Below are 25,673 nucleotides of genomic sequence, written 5' to 3' on the forward strand. Positions count from 1 at the left end.
AAGAAGCCTTGAGATGAGCTCTTACAGTGCAGGACAGACTGGTCAAGCAGTCTCATTAGTGGGATAAAGGTCTATGCCAACTATTATGAGCAAAAGAGTAAAAACCTATGTCTAAACTCAAGGAGTACCTTGATAGAATTGTACTCAAGGCCTAAAGAACCAGGAAAGCTCCCATTTGGATGAGTCTTGTTCTCTGTTATGGCTCTGACTAGAAATGTATTTCAATTTGGCTAAGTATGATTTTTCTAACACCAGGTTTCCTTGCCTTCTTCAACACCTGTTGCTTATCCTCAGGACCTCAGAAGAAGGTGCCTAAATAGTATCATATCCTATCATCTATATAGTTAGAATGAAATTTTGAAAGTTGGAGGGGGGTTAAGGATCCCTTATCCTGAGTAAGCAAATCCATTCAGTGAGGGAATTTGTGCTTAATAACCACTTGTTAGATGCATGACAAAGGACATCCAATGCTGTCTGTGACAAGTGGGGGTCACCGGAAGCACCTTCAGTATATCCTTTGTGATCTTTAGGAGGACTCTTACTATCAGAGGAAGGGGTGAAGCATAAATGACCATTTCCATCCATAAAAATGACAATATATCTGTCTTCCAGGCTAGGTGCTCAGGAACACAACTATGTTAGTTGTTTGTTGAGATAAAAGACAAACATATCTACTTGGGAGAGTTCCACACATGTAGATATTCTCTTGGAAGACCTCTAGCTGTACCATCCACTAGTGAGGGTCTATCCTGGGTCTGCTCAGATAGCCTGCTACTGTGTTCTCCTCTGAAAGAATGTACATTGCCATAAGTTAGACTATAATGAATTGCCACTTCCCGTGCAATCATGGCTAGCCTGAAATGGGATAGAATACTATCCCCCCTTGTTTGTTTATATAGCACATTACTGTGGTATGTCTTTCAGCTTATCCCGGTTAGGGGGTCGCCACAGAGGAAATCCGGTCCGCTAATGACTGGCAGTTGATTTTTACTGTGCCAAGTTGCCAGCCCGATGCCCAACCTTCAAAAAAGGCACACCCATCCACACACACACCTACCTGCATGTCTTTAGACGTCATTTGACTGCGGAGAGGACATGCAGACTCCACACAGAAGATGCTCCGGCTGAATCGAATGGGAGAACCTCTTGCTGTGAGGCGACAACGCTAACCGCTGCACCACCGCCGCCTACAGCACATTACTGTGGTGCTGTCGGTTATTACTAACAGCGCTCCAAGTGTCCACAATTGACTTAGAGGTTTGAGAGCTTTTATTAGCACCATAACTTCATTAAGATGTATGTGTTTGTGTCGGTAAAGAGGCTCCCAAATGCCCTAAACTTTGGATACTTGAGACAATGCCCACCATGAGAAGTCTGAGGCATCTGTGGTGACTGTCTGATAAGGATTAGGGGGAGAAAGGGGAAGACTTTGGTATATCAGGACTTGATTGGTCCACCAATTGAGTTTCTACTTTACAGAAAATGAGAACTGGAATTGGAAAGGTTTGAAAATGCAGATGTTAGCCCCAGATGGATTTGAAGAACCAATGAATTTTCCTTTTGTGTAATCTGGCAAACTGAAGCATGAGAATGGAGGAGGCCATAAAACCTAGAACTGTCAGAATGATCTTTCTCTGGGGCTATCTTGATGCAACAGGTTTAGAAAGTGATGAAGGTAAAAAGCTCCTTCTTTGCGGAAAGGAAGACTACCATCAGAGACAAGATGAGAAGATTATCCTGTGAGGAAGGGTCAAGAATGTTTTTTTTCCAATTAACCCTGAAACCCAGTTTGCTATAAAGTGAAACAATGCCATAGTGTCTTGGGTAGAGAATACCAAAATGAAACAATCATCCAAGAAAGGATATGTGTGAATGCCTTGAAATTTGCAGTAGGTTATGACTGAGGCAAGGCACCTGGTGAAGACTCCTGAGGTTGTGGAGAAACCGAAGTATAATCCTGTAAACTAAAAGTGCAATCCCAAGCCACACAATCATAGGAAACATCTGTGCTTTTGAAAAATGAAATATGTAGGTAAGCATCCTTGAGATCTACAGTGACCTGAATGGTCTTGGATGACAGTAGAGGAAAGAGGGTTTGTAAAGTCAGTATTTAAAATTTCAGATCCAGGAGAAAGGTGTTCAGTTTTGGAAAGTCTAAAATGGTTATTCAAGTGCCTTATTTTTTTGGGCCACAAACAGTCTTGATTAGAAGCCTTTCCATTGTTCAAAAGTAGGAATTGACTCTATTACCCATGACATAAAAAGAAATGAGACATTCTAAGAGGAAAAGGTGAATCTGCTTCCTTGGAGGGGCAGGGATCCAGGCTTGAATAGAAGAGGATGCCTAATGAAGTTGGTAACCATGCTGAATGATTTTTAGAACCCAATAATCTAAGGTTACTGACTTCCAAAAAGGAGGGCAGAGGGGAAAGTTTGCTTGCAGCTTTGGGAAGAAGGCTGGGGCGCAGGGTGGTGGTGCTGGTGGTGGGGTTAAGAGGCAAAGACAGCCATTATTGTTTCTTTTGAAAGAAAGGTCCTTGATATCAGTTTCCATTCTTCTTTGTGCCATCTTGACATTTTTTTCCTTATACTGACGCCTAGAAGACTTTTGCTGGGTATAGTTCTTTATGCATGTATGTATATAATTAGACTTTGTTGGCTTGGTTAGCCCCACTAGGCCAGCAGCCTTTCAGGGGAAGACCCATGAAGTACTCATACTGCCTAGGAGAAATCTGGTTAGGGCACCAGGAAAGTTACTTTATTTGGGGACTGTATATATGTTTCCTGGATAACAGAAAAAGAACAGTTACAACTTTTTTCAGTTGTAAGTAGGGTGGGGACGAGATATGGATGTCCAGTGAGATTAGTTTATGGTCTGATCTTACCAATGAGGGGTTTACCTCTGGTGTGGAACATAGAGTCCCCATGTTGGTGGTGACCAGGTCCAATATGTTGTCCCCTCTTGTGGGAGTGGGAGTGGTGATCAGTTGTTCCATAGCGTTTAAGTTTATAAATTCTACGAACCATTGGGCAAGGGTGTTTGGACTTGAGTAGTTTTCCCAATCAATGTTTGGGTAGTTGAAGTCGCCCAATATTATAGTGTTTGGAGAGACCTTCATATTCTCCAATGTTCTCAGGAAAGACGAGTGAGGTTCCTGAGATTGGGAGGGTGATCTGTAGCAGGCTACAAACTGAAAGGCAGTTTTGTCCACTGTTAGTTGCACATGGATGGTCTCCGATGCTTCGTGCAGTGTCACTAACCTGGAGGTGTGGGTATCTTTGATGAATATGGATACTCCCCCTCCTTTTGTGTTTCGGTCCGAGTTTTGGGGCCGAAAAGCATGGTATGAGTTATAACCTGGTAGTGCTGGTGTGCTCTTGGGCGCCTTGAACCAGGTTTCTGTTACTGCACAGATATCGATATTCTCCATACTGAGGAGAGCCTCGAGTAAGTGCATCTTGAGATTTAGACTTCTGGCGTTGAGTAGCATTACCCTTAGTTTTTTTCTCCTTGTGTTTTCTATGGAGGTGGGTTTGTCTTTTGCGCCTTGCCTAAAAAAGGCACTATGGGGTTGGCAAGAGCCTTAGCCAGTATTCGAAAGCCCAGGGGTGACAGGTGCAAGCCGTCCCTAGCAAAGCAACGTGGCTTGTCGAGCATGTCATCCCAGGCTGATAGACACTGGATCCCCTTTGAATGACACCAATACTTTAGCCAATTGTTAAAATTGATCATTTTGTCTTTATACTGTGACATCATTCTTGGTGAGGGCAAGATGCTACTCAAGGTCAGGGTCATACCAGCCTGGGCTACATGATCAGAGAGCTCCTCTATGTCTCTTTTCATGTAGTCCAGGGAGGTACGTCTCAGGTCATTCACACCAGCATGGACAATGATGGAGTCATATTTGTACCTGCTTTGGAGCGACCTGAGTGCTTGTGTTATGTGGCGGATCCTGGCGCCCGACAAGAAGCTTACAGTGACCTTCTCCTTGTTCAGTCTGGTGAGTAAGACGTCAGTGTGTCTGACAACAGAGTCACCTATTAAAAGTGTATTTGGTGTGTTGTTTTGCCTTAAGGGCTGTGACTGTGTGGCACACAGACTTTGTGAAGTATGTGCTACGTGGGTATTGTTGTGGGGTAGCAGTTGCTTGGATGTCTGCTTTGGAGGTCTCTGCTGCTTTGGCAGATTTTTATTTAGAGACTTCGAGTATGTTTTTGTGTGTTTATGTGTTTGGTTTGCTGATGAGATAGGTCTATGTGAGACTGGATTTGTGGTGTGAGTGGTTACCTTCTCCTCTTGACTGACTGTGCCAGTCTTGGGTTGAGAGAGCTTAGCCCCCAGTTTGGCTGTATAGTTGCATCTCTCACATATATTTGAGCTTGTTGGGAGGAGGAGGGTGTGGTCTGTGTACATAAGGCAATTGTAACATTGCCTCAAGATTCCCAGATTCACTAGCTGGACTAGAGAGTAAACCTGAAACTGTCTTTTGGACATGCCAGAATAGTATAAGGAACTGAAGAAACAAAATGCTCCCAATGTACACAGGACTTAGCTTTAATAAAAAATAAAAGAAAAAGTACGCGCTTTCGCAGACATACACTGTCGCTTCACCAGACTAAAACTTTAAAATGCATTAAATGTTTAAATAGGAATGAAAAGAACCAATTTGTTCCAATTAATTAATCAATCAAGTAATAAAATTAGTAGATGCAATTCAAGTAAAACTCACATACTTAATTTTAGAATATATACAACTTACAAAAATATATATGCAACTTGCAAAAATATATATAAAAAAACACATATATATGTAGATAGATGCTTCTATCTAAAACTAATGTTTAAGCCTTTTTAGTTTCAAAAAGGGTTTCACAGAAAAAGCACCATTTAGTCCTGGAAATTTTTCAGCATCCAACAATAAAATCCATTTCTGTTCCAGTGCTTCAACTTTTGTTTCTATGTTGGCCCCTCGTGGGCTAACATTCTATGACTGAATAACAAAAAATTAAAAATATGTGTTTTGTCAGTGGCCATAACATGGTTTGCTAAGGCATTACTCAACTTTTGATTGCAAATGTCTCTATTATGTTCTAATATTCTGTCTTTTAATAATTGATTCATTTTACCTACATAAAAACCATGGCATTGCTGACAAAAGGCAAAGTAAACTATATTTGACGTATGACAGTCTGCATAGTGTTTAGCATTTATGGTGAATTTTCTAGTAGGATGTATATATACATAGCTGGAATAAATATATTGGCAGGCAGAACAGTTTCTGCAAGGGAAAGTTCCTATTCGAGTAGATTCATATATTCTCCTAGTATGGTTACTATCTTTATTACACAGATGCTGTTTAAGGGACATATTATTATTAAAAGAGAATGAAGGTACTTTATCAATTTTGTTTCTCAGCTCAGGATTGATATGTAAAATATGCCAATTTATTTTGATGACATCACAATATTCGTTGATGTCACTGGAGAACTGAAAAATAACCCTAGGGTAATTATTCAGGTGTGCATCTGCCCCTTGAATTTCACATTCATTTACAGCCATATCTTTATAATATGGTTTACATCTATTGTTCCTAAGTCTCCATGCTTCAGTTATAGTGGTGTTTATTTCTTTTTCAGAGTAACCCCTCTGCAAAAAATCCTGTTTAAGCTTAGCCAGGGCATTGTGTGCCTCTGAGTCATAGTTGTGCAGTCTAAGTGTCCTATAGACTTGTCCTTTAAGCACATTACGTGATATATGCCTAGGATGCATACTATTTCTATGTAGTAATGCATTCTTTCCTGTTGGTTTTTTGTAAATACTACTATGGACCTGATTCAAATCGGATTTAGTAAGGAGTACATCTAAAAAATCTATTTCAGTTGTGGAACATTTATAACTAAATTTTAGAAAATTAGTACTCCTGTTCATGTAGAACATAATAGAGACATTCGCAATCAAATGTTGAGTAATGCCTTAGCAAACCATGTTATGGCCACTGACAAAACACATATGTTTAAATTTTTTGTTTTTCAATCGTTGAATGTTAGCCCATGAGGGGGCGACTTAGAAACAAAAGTTGAAGCACTGGAACTGAAATGGATTTTATTGTTGGATGCTGAAAATTTTCCAGGACTAAATGGTGCTTTTTTTGTGAAACCCTTTTTGAAACTAAAAAGGCTTAAACATTAGTTTTAGATAGAAGCATCTATCTACATATATATGTGTTTTTTTATATATATTTTTGCAAGTTGCATATTTATTTTTGTAAGTTGTATATATTCTAAAATTAAGTATGTGTGTTTTACTTGAATTGCATCTACTAATTTTATTACTTGATTGATTAATTAATTGGAACAAATTGGTTCTATTCATTCCAGTTTAAACAGTTGATGCATTTTAAAGTTTTAGTCTGATGAAGCGACAGTGTATGTCTTCGAAAGCGCTTACTTTTTCTTTTATTTTTTATTAAAGCTAAGTCCTGTGTACATTGGGAGTATTTTGTTTCTTCAATTTTTCTCTTCTGCTCCCAATTTTACCCTTGAGTTATTTTTATCTGTTACCTTTTTGTAGTATAAGGAACTGTTTATTGATTGAACAGAAAGGACCAATAGAGAGCCAAGTACTTATAAAGAGTATAAGAGGGTGCAGTGCTTTAGTTTGTTAGTGTTTACTTATAAGATGTGAGCAAGTGCAGGGCTTTAGAAGGAAAATAGAGTGCTTACTTTGAGAGTTAGAACAGTTCTAAGGGAAAAAGTGAAGAGTAGACTTTGTGGAGCTGGGAACAGTTTAAACATGTTTAAGTGGCAAATGCGGGTTTTAAAGCAGGGAAACTGAAAGAGATAGGAAATGACCCAAAACAACCAATAAGCTACTAGTTTCTGGACTAAGACCACTCATCCAGGGACAGATAGGCTGCTCAAAGCTCCCCACTCTCATTGGTGAACAGAGAAGCTTCCTCCTATCCAAGTAAGTATATGGGCAACACAGGAACCTATACCACAGTCCGGAATTCAGCAAGGCCTGAAATCTGGACTAATCTAGTTCAGTAAGGCGGGAAAAAGAATATTTTTTTGTTTTTTTCTTGTTTTTTTTTTTGCAGAGAATAACAGAAAACACTGTAAATGCTACAAACAGGCTAGTGCACTTGAGTGTGTAGTTTCCTTTGAAATGTTGAGGTAGCTATTGGCCTTGTTGAATGAGCTCCTGGTTTGGACTGAAGAGACAAACCTTTGTGTTACAGACGAAAGAGATGCTCTCTGAGAACAACTGTGAGAGTGCAAATTTGGAAACAGCTTTACTATGGTTTGGTTTTGAAAAAGCAATAAATAACTGATCAGGCTTTCTGAATTACTTTGTACAATGAAAACACAACCTGAGCCGATGTTGAATAGCTAACATATGCAAACTGTACTCCCCTTTGTTTGAGAATTTGGGAAATAATATGGGTAAATGTAAAGACTGGTTCAAGTTTGTCTTGGATGCCACCTTTGGGAGATGCATTAGTTCTCATGGAAACTCTGTCCTTGTGGAAAATAAATGGGAGATTTGCATGAGCGTGCCTGTAATTCTGAAATCTGTCTGGCTGATGTGACTGGTATTAGAAAAATTGTTTTTCAAAATAGCTATCTAATGCCCACTGTGGCTGTAGGTTCAAAGGGAGGGGGTTAAGTTAGAGCTTGGAGCATGAAGGTAATATCCCATGGGAGAACTGAGTCTCTAGCTGGAGGAAGAAAAAGAACTGTCCCTCTCAAAAAAGTTTTAGAGACCTTCAAGGAAGCTATAGAATTGCCACTGTTTCCAACATGAAAATTCAAAATTGCTGCCATTTGAAATTTGATGGTGGAATAACTAGAGCCTTTATTAAAAAGCTTAAACAAGAATTCTAAGATGGATGGTAAGGGTGCAGAAAACAGGTCCAAAGCCTTGGAAGCCACCCAAATAGAAAACTTTTTTCATTTGCTGTGATACACCATTTTTATACCTGGTTTCTGGGAAGATGACATAATCCTAACAACCATAGTTGGAAGCCTGACATGTCTTGCTATCGTCAATTCAGGAAAAAAAAAAACAAGCTGTTAGCTTCATGGTGGTCTGGTCCAGAGGAGGTAATCCAGATGGGTGAGACAGAAGATATGAATACTGATTTAGCATCCATAGGGGTTGTACAGCAGAGGCCACAGTAAGAGGAACATGTATGTCAGGGCCATAAGGGGTCAATGAAGATTACTCTGGTCTTGCACTGTCTGGCTTTCTGGATGAATCTGTTCATGAGTGGTAATGGGGGAAAAGGCATAAAGGAGCCCCAGAGGCCAACTGTGGACCACAGCATCCCTCAGTGACCAACTCTGAGGAGGGAGAAGGGCAAAGTAACTGCTGCACTTATTATGGTAGAAGGTGAACAGGATGCAACAAGGTTGACCCCAGAGAAGAAAGATCAAGGCTGCCACTGATGGACTGAGGGACCAGTCATGAGGAGTTAGGAAAGTCCTGCTCAATTTGTCCGCTAAAACAGTGGATGGCCCTGGGATATGTGTTGCTATCAGAAAGTGGTGTAAAGGCATCGCCCACTGCCAAACAGTAAATCTTTGAAAGATGTGCTATGTTATAAGACTTTAACGTCTAAACTTGGTACTAACAATAATATTAAGAGACCCAGAATCTTTCCTTGTAAGGGGTACAATGTGTGTAGATATATCAATACTGATAATCAGTTTATGCACCCTGATACACCACGTATTTTTCACTTTAATAATTATGCTGACTGTGGCTCTTCTAATCTGGTGTATCTGGCTGCATGCAAGATTTGTCAATCATTTTATGTTGGCGAAACAAATCGGTCCTTAAGGGATTGTATAAGGGAACATCTATACTCTGTTAGTAAGTGTGATAGCAGGAATACATTGTCTAAGCATGTCATGAATGCAGGGCCTGACCATAACTTTAAGTTTATAGTTTTGGAATTAGATAGTGTAAATCCAAGAGGGGGCGATATAAGAACGCATACTGAGTGTGTAGAGATTATACCTATTAAACCTGTGTTGAAATCACGTAGTATAAGGTGATAATATATGACTGTTGTTTCTTATTGTTTTTCGATCTGAAGAAGCATCTAGTGTGGATGCGAAAGTGCTTATCTTTTGCTTTATTTTATTTATTGGCTTGTATTAAAGTTTATTCAGTGTTTTACTGTCTGCCTGGCCGATTTCTTTGCTTTTACATATGTTGTATTTTTCATGTTATCGGTTTTGCTCCTTTTTGTCTTGTATGTAAGTCCTAGAATAAGACACACACACACAGACACACGCTAGGACAGCTACACACCTAAGAAATTTAAATTTTTAAACTATAGCTACAAGATCTATAACAGGAAAAGCACATCTTAGCTAAATTACTACAAACTATTAACTATACCTATAGGGTAATGCTAAATACCTATGACTATTGTAATCTAAATCGTTAAGCTACTTAACACACAATAAATGCTATTCAAACCAAAACTATATTAGAGAGAAAAATCTCTTGGCATGAGAGATCACACATTTCCGATAAAGGCTATGATCAACAAGAAAGCCCTTGCAATGTGTTTGAAGTCTTCAGGTGGCAAACAAGATTTGAGGTACTAGAGTGGAGTTCAGGAAATTATGGGTAGGAGTCAGATCCCTGGAACTGAGGAAGCTTCGAAATAAGTGCCAAGGTCAGATGCCATCAGATCCGACAAGTCATATGCTGAATCAGATGAAAATAGACAACACTGGGTGCATATCTACACACATACACAGACAAACACATACACACACACACACACACACACACACATACACACGTGCACACACACACAGAAACACACACACAGATATAAAGAAACCCCTACTCATTTCAATAAGTGCCATGGGGACTCTTACATCCATGTGAGTTACCAGTAACACAGAGAGATGGTAACTCAGTTTAATGAGTTAAGCATGAACCCCCCCCCCCCCCCCCGCCCATTATGCTACACTGCAGTTAGTGCTGGAAAATAAATCTAAGCACCTGGGGTGAAAATAGAACATACAACCTTCTGATTTTCTAGCATCAAAGGCAAGTGTACTGTTGAGCCACAGACAGTGATTTCTTAACAGGAGTTGGTGACATTTTCTCATTAATAGTACTAGACATCACTGCATACTTTACATTTTTAAATCTAAAATTAAAGTTTTCAAAGGAAAGAAGGAGCCTGAAGTTCGTGGATTTTATTGTCTATTACCAGTTGGTTTTCGTGGTGCTTTGCACTTGAACTTTGTCTTGTTGCTGCTTCAAAAAATCCATGGCTGAGAGGGCTAATAGTGTCGAGTTTGTGGATACACCTACCGTTTTGCTTGAAAAGGAATCACCAGCAGATGATGCTCCTGTCACAAGGAAGGAGTTCAAGCAGGTTATGTGCCTGCTTTCTCAGTTAACTGATCATTTGATTAATGATCCGCTTGGTGAGAGCCAAGCAATACCAGCAAACCAAGAGAACTTTCGTAAAATGAATGAACTTGCCGGTCAGAAAGCCGTTTCTCCGTTGTCAGGAACCTCTGAAGGAGCATGAGCTGTCAACACTAATGAAGCGCATTATACTAATAGAAAGCAAACGTCTTTCAGTAGCGTGGTTGCTGAAGCTGGAAAGGGCTTCAATTTCAGCAAGTGGACAAATAATGGTTTTTCATTTAAACAAGGTACTGTAAATAGTTGTATTACTGGTAGTGAAAAAATTGAACAATCGCTCAAAGACTTTAACAATAAGCTATACGCTTATAAAACCATTCAGATGGAAATTGAATATCTGTCTGAATGTATAAGGGTTAAAAGGGTACCCAAAGGGCTTCGCATCAACAAATTCCCGGACAATGCAGTAGAGGGCTCTGAACTGTTTAAGGAATTGTCTTCGCTTTTTAATGAAACTGGCTTAGAGATGATGCACTTGATGGTCAAAGACTATGAACATAAAGCTTCAGTACTGTTACAAGAAGCTAATGTTCTTAATGATTTTATTATTAATGACACATGTTTTAATGGTGTTAAAAAAGATTATGAAAATACTTTTAAAGAAGTTGATAATCATTGTATGCGTATTTTTAATAGAAAAGTTAGAAAACTAGAGCGTGATTTGCAAGAATACAACAAAGGATTAGCATATAATGTGCATTTTAAAAACAAATGGGTTAGAGAACAAAATAATAATTTCAACTTAGATAATGGTGAGAAGGAAATGTTAGACGATGAGAATATTGTGCAGGGTCCAAGAAGGAGCGAAAGGTTAGCTCAAAAATCCAACCCACATTACAATCAGTTAGAACAGGGTTTTCAGTATGGCCAAGGGCGACAAGTACAAAGGCAGTACACCCCGTATGCCAAGAAGTGGAACACAGTGAGGAAATAGAAAGTACTATGGACATGGAAACAAACAATAGTGACGAATTGTGTAAGGTGTCAAAGAAGGATAATTTTATAATTTACAATTTTACTGAAACTGTTCTACATGACAAGTATTTTGAATTGTTTACTAAAGGGTTGCATTTTGTACCAACCAGGTCTATTAACATCCCAAAAACAATTTTAGACTTAAAAATGTTTACAAGACAACTTAATTTAAACATTTGTCTAAAAGGGAAGGAAATTACTAACAAATCACTGTGTAGAACCAGTACGTGGAACCCCCCCCTACATCCAACACTTAAAATATTTGAGGAAATGATTGAAACAGAAATTAGGGGCATTAAGAATAAGAAAGAACAAAATCATCATAACAACCTTCCTGAAGAAGTATTTGGTTTAATTAAAAAATTAAATAGTGATGGTATTAGGGTTATGAAAACGGACAGGGGGGGAGTTGTATTCATGTACCAACATGATTACGAAGCCTCTATTTATTCTTCCTTACATGACACAGAGCAGTACAACAGTGTCTCAATCAATGAACGCAACGTTGCTTATGCTAAAATTAAATATATGTTAGAAGACCATTTATACCAGGGGGCAATGAATGAACAACTATACAATTATTTATGGGTGAACAAACCAGTAACTCCCATTATTTTTGGCATCCCCAAAGTACACAAGGGTCTGGACCCATTGCAATTTAGACCCATTGTAGCTGGTGCAAAGAGTATTACAGAGCCATTGGGAAAATCTGTGGATTTTACACTTAAGAAGTTTGTGGACTCAATGCAGGGTTTGTGTAAGGACTCATGGGAGTTCCTAAGAAGCATCAAAAATGAATATTTCGTGGAAACACAATTTTTGGTTACAACTGACGTAGTCGAGTTGTTCCCAAGCATACCACATGAGACAGGGCTTAGATGGTTCAATGATATGCTGACAAGGCACTCAGGTTTAACAGCAAACACAATAGGGCTCCTGGTAGAATTTATGGAAACAATACTAACTAGCAACTTCATTTTTTTCAATGGGGAATTGTTTTGTCAAAAGAGAGGTGTAGCAATGGGCACCCCCTGTGCTTCTGCATATGCTAATATAGTATTGGGTTTTTGGGAGTCAAATTGTATTTTCAACACAGAATGGAAGAAAAATATAACGCATTACCAACGTTACCTGGATGACATCTGCATTCTCTGGAAGGGGAGTAAAGAGGAATTACACAAATGTATTTGCTATATTAATTTAAGTACCAATTTTTTGAAATTCACGAGCAGCATTAAGGATGACAGTTTGCACTACTTAGATGTATGCTTGTATAAGAATTTTGAAAAACAGTGTTTTGAATCTAGTATACATAGGAAAGAAAGTTTTTCAAACACGTACTTACACTTTGATAGCTATCACCCCTTATTCCAAAAGAAAGGGATTATAAAGGGGCAATTGATCAGAGCCTCCAGAATGTGCACAGAAGAAAAGGTGTTTAAAAAGGAAGTTGCCTTCCTAAAAACATTGTTTATGGAAAGAGGTTATCCCACACAAATGTTTGAATCGATAGCCATGGAGGTCATAGCTAGTAGAAAAGTAAAATATTTTCCCCTGCTGGGTGAAGTCCATAGTCACGAAATGGTGACAGTAGAGAATGCCAATAAGGGACAAACTAAGTCATCTATACACACTAATTGTAATGAAAGTGCAGCAGTAGAGAAGATTGTGGAGAAGTATTGGCCAATTTTAACATCTAATGAAGAATTCAAACAAATTTTAGGGAATAAACCTCATTTTATTAAGAGAAGGAATATGAATTTAAAAGACTGTTTTGAGGCCGATCTGTTAGTGAAGGAGAATGAAGGACCATCTAGGTGTGGTACATTTAAATGCAAAACATGCAAGCAGTGTCCTTATGTTATGAATAGGAAGGGTTTATACCTTAAATCAAGGAAAAGATATGTTGGATCTTTAGCCTACTATAACTGCAAAACTAAAGGGGTGGTTTATCTCGGAATTTGCCAACATTGTCTGAGTTTTTATGTAGGCAAAACAGAAAGAACACTAGCAAAAAGGATTTATGAACATCTTTATGAAGTAAGCAAGCAAAAGGAAACGAATGCGTTTTACAGGCATTCTTTAAATTGTAATCAGATGGATCTAATATTTTTAGTGTTAGACCAAGTGAAGAGTAACCCAAGAGGTGGAGATTGGGAATCTTCCCTAGAATACAAAGAACTTCTTTGGCAGTTAACATTGGATTCCTCAAGACCCCCTGGCTTGAATGATGCTATAAGTCTGAGTAGTGCACTTAAACTCAGAAGGGCAAAATTATAACATAAGCATACTATAAGACTATTCAAAGAACGTTCTAGGTGGAGATTTTTACCACAACAATTTTTTACATCTAGTTGTATATAATCTACAAATAAGTTTTTTACATGCAAGTATTTTAATAAGAAGAGTGAGGCTATGGCTATCAAACACTGTAAGATCCGGCACACATACTTGGTACAAGATGTTGACATTATAATTACAACTCTAATTATAATTTTTATTTGTTCACATTTTGGACTTGCACACAAATTATTTCTAACATGTATTTTTAACATGTATTTTGATGCATACTTTTAATGTATTTTGAATATGTATTTCTTTGACATGCATTTTTATATGCATTTTTAACAGGTATTTGCTAAGCGTATTGATAATGGATATTTTTAATCCTTATTTATGGCATGTATTTTCAATATGTATTTTAACAGGGCTGTTGAGACAGAGTTTTTAAGTATTTAAAACAGCCAATATATTTATTTATACATTTATTATATTTATTTTATTTGTATCATTACATTTTAAATGTTTTAAATATTTTTATACATTTGTTATATGAGATGAAATTTTACTGCAACGTAATAATTTGATGGCAGGTTTACACATTATTATACTTAAAATGCAAATATGCAAACAACTTAAAGGTTTTCTAACCATTTAACACCATAAACTAAACTATTGTTATATTGAAACTAAGAACTGTATGTTGCTAGTAGTTCTTTACTCAGGTATTCAACATAATCAGCACACAGGAGATTTTTAAAAAGTATTTTTTCTGGAAACAAAGAGTTAACTAACTGTGACAATTAAATAATTAAATGTTTAATTGATCACATGATTGCACATAACATTCCTGTATAAAAGGTCAAAGAAAATGGCTTATAACTTGTCTTGAAAAAGCCTGGGTGAAAGCGCTTGATTTATTGTGGTTTTACTTGTTCTTTGCTGTTTTAAAGTTAAATCTAAAATTAAAGTTTTCAAAGGAAAGAAGGAGCCTGAAGTTCGTGGATTTTATTGTCTTATTACCAGTTGGTTTTCGTGGTGCTTTGCACTTGAACTTTAACTCAGTTTAATGAGTTAAGCATGAACCCCCCCGCCCATTATGCTACACTGCAGTTAGTGTTGGAAAATGAATCTAAGCACCTGGGGTGAAAATAGAACATACAACCTTCTGATTTTCTAGCATCAAAGGCAAGTGTACTGTTGAGCCACTGACAGTGATTTCTTAACAGGAGTTGGTGACATTTTCTCATTAATAGTACTAGACATCACTGCATACTTTACATTTTTCTCATCAGTTACATTAATGGCAGCTACCTTCAGTCACAGAAAAAGTAAGAGTTTATAACCTACTTAATCACATTTCAGTTACTGCCTTTAAATCTTTGTCTTCCACTTTATCTCCCCCATATAGGCACCTGTATGCACATACACACACATGTACACACACACACACACACACACACACACACACACACACACACACACACACACACACACACACACTTCGCAAGTGCTATTTTCTCACTTCCTGCTTCTTCTCAGCAACTTGTGATGGCATTATGCTGCAAGAAGAATTTTCAAGATCTACTATGTTCCCATCTGTGGAAAGACAGGCCAAAATGAGATAATCTACAAGTCTCTCAGCCCAAAATAAAAATCAAAAGAATGGTCATGACTTAGTTTCTGGCTTAATTTTGTGCAAATGAAAGAAACTATAAATGAAGACACTAACACAGAAATAATGAATAGAAATAAATATAATGACTTGGAGAATGATAAGAAAGGAAATGTTCAAACATCTAATAATAACAGAGACACATATGAAAAAAGACATAGAGGGGAATAAATATATATACAATATTGATGTAAAAATAATATTTAAGTTGTAAAGAAGGTGAAGGGAATTACAGTGATGAAGTGGTTGAAATGTGATCTATTGGGAAAACAGCATGGAAGAGGTAAATAAAATACAGAAAAAATTGCAAAGAAAGGAAAAGGCAACTTTAAGCATTATACCACTGAATATTAAGTAATATCATTACTGAAAAAAGAAGACCAAGTGTTTTTTGTTGGAGTCAAATGCAGAAATGAGATGTTATATATTTATAATTTTTACATAGTGAACAAAAATACAAACAGAAGTTGCATGGGGTAAAGACATAAAATAGAATATTGGTGAATAATTAGGTTCAGGAATTTCTGTAACATTTTAAAAGAAATACTTAAAAGCATTAGATTTTACTGCAGTTAAGTCAAGTAGGTCTGTAGTGTGAAAAGAAATATTAATAAAGTGTGGAGTGGTTGTGATTTACACTTAAAAGTGTAAAGAGGGAAAAATTATTTGAAGAACTAAAAAATGTGCTGGTTAAAATGAGCATAATAGTGAGTGACTAACTGAATTTAAAGAAAATTAAGGGAGAGACAGGAAAGGATGTTAATACTTGTAGAAAAATGATTAAATGAGGAAAACTACAAATAAGTAAAAAAGAGGCATACTCAAAAATGAAAATTATTATATCTTATTTTCAGAAAGTTTAGAAGAAATTATTAATGAGACATGAAAATTATTTTACTGGTCACTGTGCTATTAAGTCAGACAGTAATACTGAAGGATATATTACAGGTGCTAAAGAGTTTAAATTAAATAATGAAAACAGGTATTTCTAAAAATGAAACAGAGCAGCTTTGGCAGGATCACTGTTCAATAAAACCTTTTTGTAGTCAATTAAAGCACTGGTGGATGGATTGTGTTTAAGGAGAAATTGTAAATGGATAAGTAAAGTCAGGAAAACAGTTTTGGAAAAATGAGAAGCTGAAGTCTAAAAAATTAAATGGATAGAACAACGAAACAATACAAAACAAGAAAATTTAAAATGAACAAATACTTTAATATACAAAAAAAAAGTTATGTACTCACCATAATGTTCCATCTGAGTAGGTAAACTTCATTTGTCAGCAACCTGTGGGTTTCAGATCCGACACGGATCCGAGCTGGCAGCATACCAAGCAAAATGATCCGAGCTCCAAGCTCCTCCCCCTCACTCATACTACACTGCAACCTCCTTCCAATACTCAGATCGAGTTTGCACTCCACATGTGACACCAACAAACTAAGACCTGAGACCCCTGAACCAAGGACAAACCTCAAGCTCGTGAACTCCGTGTATCGAGCTCAGCAAAAATAATCGCCAAGGTAAGGGGGAAGGAGGGAGGGACAGTTGCTGACAAATGAAGTTTACCTACTCAGATGGAACTTTATGGTGAGTACATAACTTCTTTATCTGAAGTAGTTAACTTCATTTGATCAGCCACCTGCGGGACAGAATCCCCAGTTACCCGACATCTTGGGAGGCTCTTAAGGAAGGATATTCTGGAGCACTGCAGAGCCAAATGAAGCCCTTCCTCTAGACATCAAGTCCAGTTTAAAATGAGTAATAAAGGTGTGAGAGGACGCCCAGGTAGCCGCTGAGCAAATGTCATCGAGGGAAACTCTAGACCAGAATGCGGCAGACGTTGCCACAGAACGTGTAGAATGAGCATGAACTCCTACAGGTTCTGGTAAACCAAGCTCTCTATATGCTTGTAGGATACAAAGGGAAATACACCTAGCAAGAGTCACCTTTGAAACTGGTTTCCCTAAAAAAAGCTTAGCAAAGGAAACAAAAAGTTGATCAGATTTACGAAAGACCGCTGTCCTGTGCAAATAAAAACGTAACTGCCTGTGAACCTCCAGCATATGAAGTTTGTATTTCCCTTTGTTCTGAAAATTAGGGAAAAAAACATGCAAATTAATAGACTGATTAATGTTTGTCTCAGAAGCAACTTTAGGGAGAAAAGACGGATTAGTCCTGAGAGACACCCTGTCCTTATGAAACACAAGATATGGGGGTTTCATACAAAGAGCCTGAAGCTCCGACACTCTCCTGGCCGAGGTGATAGCTACCAGAAAAGTCATCTTCCATGACAAGAATTTTAAGTCAACTGATGCCGAGGGCTCAAAAGGAGGCGCAACTAAGGCCTGAAGAACCAGTCAGATCCCACGGCTGGGACGGATTCTTAACAGTAGGTCTCAGAAGAAAAGTGCCTTTCAAAAAGGTCTTACAAATTCTGGCAGCAGCGAGAGAGCCTAAATTGTCCCCTACATGGAAATGAGAAATAGCCACCAGCTGGACCTTCACTGTGGAAGAGCTGGCTATTTGCTGAAAGATATGAGACAAAAAGTCTGGGATCAGAGTGGTAAAAGGATCCAGATTTCTCTGTGAAGCCCAAATGAAGAAACGTCTCCATTTGCTACAGTAAATTTTCCTGGTAGAGGATTTACATGCTGCAACCAAGATGGATTTAACAGGGGAAGAGATACCAGGAGTCCTAGCCACTAGTGGAACTGGAGCAGCCAAGCTGTGAGCTTCAGGCTGTCCAGATTTGGAGGAAGCATTCCTGAGGGATGATGAATCAGATCCGGAATGGGATCCAAGATCCAAGGTGGAGCTATGAGATGAGACCGTAGGCAGGGGAACCAGACTTGACGAGGCCAGAATGGGGCTATGAGGGTCATCCTGCTCCCCAACCGACGAGCTTTCTGTAAGAATTTTGTCATGAGCGGGAGTGGGGGATACGCATAAAGAAGACCGGGTGGCCAAGCATGAACAAGGGTGTCTCTGAGTGCTTCCCCTGTCGGGGGGATTAGAGTGAAAAACTCGCTGCACTTCACGTTGGATGGCGATGCAAAGAGATCGCAGCAAGGGTGACCCCCACTTGAGGAAGATCTGTTCCGCTACACAAGGGTTCAGAGACCACTCATAGGGAGAAAGGATAGTTCTGCTCAATTTGTCTGCCAAGATATTGAACCGACCCAGAATGTGCATTGCTATCAGAAGGCGGTTGGTGGAGATCACCCATTCCCAAACTCTCATGGCTTCTCGACAAAGGGGATAAGACTTGGTTCCCCCGTTTGTTGATATACCAGACCACTGACATATGGTCTGACTGGATCGCAACAGTTTCCAGAGGAAGATAAGCATGAAAGGCCTGCAACGCTAAAAGGACCGCTCTCATCTCTAGAACATTTATATGCAGAACGGTCTGTCTTTGAGTCCACGTGCCTTGAACAGTCCTGCCCGAACTGTGCCCCTCCCCCACCCTAGGCGGAAGGTGTCTGTGGTCACCGTGGCTTGGGGTTGAGGCGCAACAAAAGGACGTCCCTCCTGTAAATTCCGGGATCGGAGCCACCACGTGAGAGAATTTCTGCACAATCTGCTCAGAGGGATCGGAAAATTTAGAGGTTGATGAAGTATCGACCACTGAACTTGCAACGTCCACTGTAAAATTCTCATATGCAGACGAGCACAAGGGATCAGGTTGATAGCTGTTGCCATGGACCCTAAGGCTCTCAGGACTAATTCTGCTGGGGGTGCAGGGGACTGCAGAAGTGCTTACACATGAGGTGCCAGGCTGTGTAGTCTGTCTGGAGTCAAAAATGCCCTGGCCTGAAGAGAATCTATTCTCGCCCCTATGAAGTCTAACACTTGAACAGGCTGAAGGGAAGACTTTCTGAGATTTATGGTGATCCCCAGCTGAGGTGATATCCGGAGAAAGAAATCTCTGGCTAGTAAGAGTAGATACCTGGTGGGGGTGGTGAGGAGCCAGTCGTCCAGGTACGGGAAGACTTGAATGCCCTGAAGTCTCAGGTGGGCCGCTACAACTGCCATGCCCTTGGTGAACACCCTGGGGGCTGTGGTGAGACCGAAGGGTAGGACCCTGAATTGATAATGACTGGCCCCTAGGAGAAAGCGGAAGAACCTCCTGGATCGCCTGTCCATCAGGATATGGTAGTATGCATCCTTGAGGTCTATAGAGCACAACCAGTCTTCCTCCTGCAAGAAGGGGAGGATGGATTGAAGCGTGACCATATGGAACTTTTCCTTGGCAATGAACAGGTTCATTGCTGATAGGTTGAGAATCAGCTTTAGGTCCCCCGTCTTTTTTGGCACCAAAAAGAACCTGGAATATATGCCTGATCTGGACTGGTCTGGGGGCACCTGCTGGATGGCTCTTTTTTTCTAGCAGCTTTTGTATTTCCAAAGCCACGGCCTCCCTCTGAGCGGGTGGGACGTCTGGGAGACGCCTTGTGTAAGGGGGCTTGTTTGTGAATGGAATAGAATAGCCTCTGGATATTATTCGAAGCACCCAGCGATTTGTTGTGATGGACTCCCATTGGGATAGGTGCACTGAAAAACACCCCTGACTGCCTCCAGAGAGGAGCAGTTGGGCAACCCTTCAGGGATGCTGCGTGGGTCGATCTGAAAAGGTTTCCTGTGACTCAAAGTCCCCCCCCCCCTCTGCCTCTGAGTCGGCATCCACCTTGTCCCCCCTCTGCCTCTGGGGGAAAAGGAGTCCTGAGCGTTCCAGGACTGCTGAGTTTTCCGGAACCACAGCTATTTTTGCCCTTGTTGGTTCCTGGAAAAGGACCTTTGAGGGTTACAGAAGCGGATCCCAACGGCTGACCGCATTTTCCCATCTTTCGCGCTCTGGACAAGCGTATTGCGGACAGTTTTCCCAAAAAGGGTTGAACTGTCAAAGTGTGCGTTAGCGAAGGATGTCGTGAAGGGTTCCAAGAAATTGCAAAGACGGGGCCAGGCGTGACACCTTAAGGCGATATCGGACCCGCTAGCCCTAGCGGCTCCCTCGGTGGTGTGAGAGAGTAGATGCATGGACGTACTGGACACAGACCTGAGAGTGGCCATACGAGCCGAGAAGGTCCGTTTATCTTCGGCTGACATGGACTCCGGGGGGTACTCGACGTACTCTTTCACAAGGTCCCACTGCAGTCGAATTACATGGGCCAAGTAATCCAGCGCCCTTATAGTAAAGGTAGCTGAAGCAAAAGTCAGTTTTCCAAGATGGTCCATCGCCCTGGACTCCTTGTCTAGGGGGTGGACCGAGGAACTTTTCTGGGCGAGTTCCTTTTTTTGTGGCCGCCGCCACCACCATGGCATCAACCGGGGAACCTTTGCTCCAAGAAGCTCTAACTGCCAGGGGGCTCAATATTTTGCCAGGCCTTTTGGGTATTGGCTCCACAGTGTCCGGCTCCTTCCAAGCTCTGGTGGTGATACGGTTCACCACAGGGTTGGCAGGGGGGACACTCAAGAGGTAGATGGACCTGTGTCGAACACCTCCAGGAATACCGACCCATCAGAGCAAGGTTTTTGGGCAGACCCCCCCCCCAGCAAAGGATTTCCATTATGTCTCCGAAGGAGACGTATTCAGGGGGTGATTTGGGGGAACCTTCCCCTTCCTCCAAGTCGGTATCCTCAGTAAGGGACTCGGGGGAGTCCAAGTGCCTCCTTTTACACAGGCATTTGTGAGGAACCTCCTCGGGTGGACTCTCCGGGAAGGGCTCACAAATGGTTTTGTGTTCCTCCAGGGGAACTGGCTGGGGCACAATAGACACAGGCTGTCCCTGGGGGGACTGGATGACAGAAGACAAGCCCAACTGCGAGGAGGCAGGGATGGACCCCGAGGAAAGAGTGAGGGGTCTTGATCCTTCAGAGAGAACCCTCTCCGCAACGTCGAATGCCGAAGGAGAACTGGCTTCCCTGAAACTGGTGGTGAGGGTAGCAGCGACCCTCGGATTCAACGAAGGGATTGGTGCCGAAGTTGGAACGGCCGGACCCAAAGGGGCGGTATGCCCTGACCACAACGGAGCCGATGACACACTCATCCCCTTGGATCTGACGCCCAACTCACAGCCCCGAGAGCTGGGATCCGACAGAGTCGAGGGCATGGCCGCTGTCGAGGCCGAAGGTACCATCGGCGCCGACCCCCTAACTCCAAGGCTCCTCAGATCCATAGACTCCAAAATCCAATGGTGAATTGGAGAAGGAGCCAAAGTCCCTGCACCAGTGGTGGGGGGCAGCAACACTCCCATCTGCAGTTGAGTTTGTAGAAACCTTCGCATCATCTGATCTATGTCTGCTTCAGTGATGCTCCGAGTCGATCTCAAGGACTCCGACGCCAGCCGGGAGGCCGATGTGAAGACGACCTCGAGTGTGATCCAGCCTCCTCCTCTGGCTCTAGAGAAAAAAACGTGGTGAACGGAGCCGAGGAGAGGATGGCCTAGTAACTTTAACAGGAGACAAAAATCACCTTAGCGGGAGGGGGCGTTGGATCCAACTCGGCCTGCCGCTTGAGGCCCTTCTCTTTGTCTCTATCTTTTTCCTTTTCTGAATGTCTTTCTGTCTCCCTATGTTTGTCTTTCATTCTCTTTCTTGGTCTCTCACTCTCCCTGTGGCAAGGTGGGAGGATGAGTCCCGGACAGGGGAGGAGGACCGAATGGCTGGACAGCCACAGCCGTGGCTGGCGAAGAAGCTGTGGAAGAAGCAGAAGCTGATTCCGTGGTTAGAAGACCCGCGAGAATTAACTTGTTCCTGCGATCCCGCAGGGCTTGGGGGTTGAAGGCCGCACAGATTTTGTAGCCGGATGACAAAGGAGGCACCCCCAAGAAAACTACACACAGAGTGTGACCGTCGGCTGGTGACAGCTTGTGGCCACACTCTGTGCACTTAGAGAAAGTCACTTTCTGGCTTTCCGACATAGTAAACGCACACACACACACACACACACACACACACACACACACACACACACTCTTCGGGCGGGAATGGGGGGGGGGGGCCTACACTGACAGAAAGTTATACAACTTTCTGACTACAAAACGCAACTATCTAGCGAAGAAGAAAACCTGTAATGAGAGATAAACTAATAGTTATCTATAGGAATATTAAAGGGGCACACACAGACCAAAAAATTTCGAAAACCCTGACAAACTTGCCTGGAGCTCAAAAATCCCATGCTGGCAAAGCCATGGCAAATAAGATATGGGGATTGGAAGGAGGTTGCAGTGTAATATGGGTAGGGGGGAGGAGCTTGGAGCTCGGATCTTTTTGCTTGGTATGCTGCCGGCTCGGATCCATGTCGGATCCGAAACCCACAGATTGCTGATCAAATGAAGTTAACTACTTCAGATATAATATTTACTGCAGGGAAAAGGTGAAGGAGTTTCACCCTTTTCAGGGGAAAAAGTAAGCAAAGATGATGGAATAAAAGAGCAACTGGTTCTGAAGTTTATGGTATGAAGAATATGTATACAGCTGAGACATATTTCAACTCTACATGGCATTAGGACAACAGACGAAACAGAAACTTGGAATGTTTAAAATATATTAACAGTTGGCTAAACTGGTTGTAGGAAAGACTGAATTAGGTGAATTAAAACTGTATCTGAAGAAAGTCAAGAAAATGAATACACCTTGTCCTGATGGTTTGGGTTATACACTTTATTACGATGTGATTGGTGAAAAGAAATGCATGTTTATAGAAGTTATAAATTTTTGGACTGATCATTGCATTTGGTTAAAACAGTGTGTGATGTAATAATACATTAATAAATACTTTGTATTAAAAGGGATTTAGAAATGACAGTAAAAAACGGTGGCCATAAACTTGGAATGATACAGAATATAAACTATTTATGAAGATTTTGCAAAAAAAAAATGCTTAACAAAATTTCCATATTTGTTTTTCATACAGGTATTTGTAGAAATGAAGAGAAAACTCTAAAGATCTTATACTTACTGTCAAACAAGAAGTTCATAGTATTTTAAACGAGAATAATAAATGTAAGTTGATACAATGTGATTTAGAGAACCTTATGACAATATTAATCTTGAAAATATGTGGAAAATTCTAATTCCATATGGTATGCACAATAAATTCATATTTGTGATTAAAATGGTTTGCCTGAGTACACACATACAGTAATAAGTTGATTAATGGATGGCTTATGGCTTGAAGGGAAAAACAAACAGGTTTTAAGCAATTACATCCTTTAAGTGGGGCATTATTTGCAACGGTAATGAATGTTGTTATTATGAATAATAAGATGAGGATTCATTGAGGTGTTGTCAAAATTAAAAATATTGTGGATACACCTGTATATATGGCCTACATAGATGATTTAATGGTAATACCAAACTGCAAGGAATGATGGAAATAGAAGAAAGTATGACAAAAAAGATGGTTTCAAGTTTATAAACATATATAAGGGCAAGGTATTTTGTGGATATTGTTAATTCTGCTGGTATTTATTTCTTTGAATCAGAACTGAACCTTTAAGGTTTAAAATTTGAGAATAAAAAGACAAAATTATAGTGCAGCCGCAGACATTTTTATAAGATATCAGGGATATAACTGACATGAGGAAAACGTTTGGGCAGTAAAATAGAAAGAGGGTTTATGTTATTTATTCTTATGATTTAAGTAAGTTAAAATATATGTCGGGTGTGTTTTCATTCATGCCACATTTAGAAAACAAATTATTACAAATTATCTTCTCACTTATTTGGGGTTTGCAACTTAATCCTGTTAACAGAAGTGTTTACTTAGTATGTAACACAATGGGGAACTTACTTTAAAAAATCCTGTTTCCTATCTAACTTCTTTACATCTGTATTAGATTATTAAAAAATAAATTGCAAGGAGACCGATCATAATGGAAAGATACTTTGGAAAAATATCAAGATTTATGGTATTTAAACAAGAAAAGAAAAACATTTCTACAACAGGAGATGAATGAGCATAATGAAACATTAGGAAGATGGAATATTGTATGGCATGACATTAAAGGCACTAGAGATGAAAGTATGAACACACTATAGAGATATTCTATTACATGAAAGTGTGAAACGATAAAGATGATAACAAAAACTATAAAGAAAAGAAGGAAAAGGTTTAGTAATATCTCACAGACCAATGAATTTATATGGAGGCTTATTTGGAGAAAGTACCTGTTAAAGCAGCTTTGAAACATAAACAATTAATGAATGGATGTTTTAACAGCTGCAATGTTGAAGAGACCAATGAATGTTTCTTTCTAAAATGCAACATAACGCAAGTCGTGTGGGATAATTATAAAAATAAATTCAAAGTAAAGTGTTTTTGAGAATGAATATGATCTTATTGAGTTTTATGAAAATGAAGGATTAAAATATTGATGTTACTGATGTTATAGATAAGTTGCTAGTTACAGCTATTTGGATTGTATGGAACATGAAATGTCATAAATTATTATATAATCAAGTGGAGGATGCACAATGCAGACAATGTAACAAACAAATTAAAAACATGTTTGTAAAATAAAGGGTGGGGTGGATAAAGTAATGTAATAAGAATTATATGCTATGTTGTATGAAAATGCAATGTATTTGGTATAATATGGGATTTGATAAAAGAATTGTAAATACAGCAAGTATAACAGCAATGTGTAAATAAAGTCCTTACACTTTTCTTTAAGTACTCTAGGATCTTTCACATCTACCTGACCTACCAGAAACTCAGAGAGATGGGGAGTTGATATAATGTGTAATGCTAAGGATGGTGCTCTCACGAATACTACACCCCCCTTCCCCTTATGCTGCACAGCAATGTCAGTACTGGAAAAATGAATCACATTCCCTTATCATTTCAGGTAGTAATGAGTGAAGAGATGGATATAGAGCTTTCATCCAATCCAAGGAAATAACAGCGTGGCCTGCTATAGGATCCTTGTAATGACATTTGTACAAATATATCAGTCTGTAGAATCTATCCATTTTTTTTTTTTGGGGGGGGAGCTGTAGGTTGAGAATCTGTGGAAACTGATGCTGCAGAAACTGTATCCTCTAAAGCCACCTGGACTGGTGGGATGGCCAAAGGCTTTGAAGAGTCCATGCTAAGGAGTTCATATCATCTTTTTTTGTGACTCTGATACCTCCCTTCCTTTCCACTTAACCTTTAATTTGAAGAAAGTATTACTAAAACAGATTTTTTCGTTAGGAGAATCTGAGGACAGAGTATGGTTAAATTCCTACTCACATATAGTTGGGGAGTATATTTGAGAACCTCTTCTCACTGA

The 25,673-nt window shown here is 39.9% G+C and overlaps 1 protein-coding gene across 1 annotated transcript in view; it reads right to left on the bottom strand.

The window, feature by feature from the left end:
* LOC122789775 (probable global transcription activator SNF2L1) overlaps positions 1–25,673 on the bottom strand; it is a 2,109,210-nt gene that overhangs the window by 610,725 nt on the left and 1,472,812 nt on the right. The gene's annotated exons all lie outside the window — the stretch shown is intronic.

This window comes from Protopterus annectens, chromosome 15.part0, assembly GCF_019279795.1.
Source record: "Protopterus annectens isolate FY-2018-M chromosome 15.part0, PAN1.0, whole genome shotgun sequence".
Taxonomy (NCBI): Eukaryota; Metazoa; Chordata; order Ceratodontiformes; family Protopteridae; genus Protopterus; species Protopterus annectens.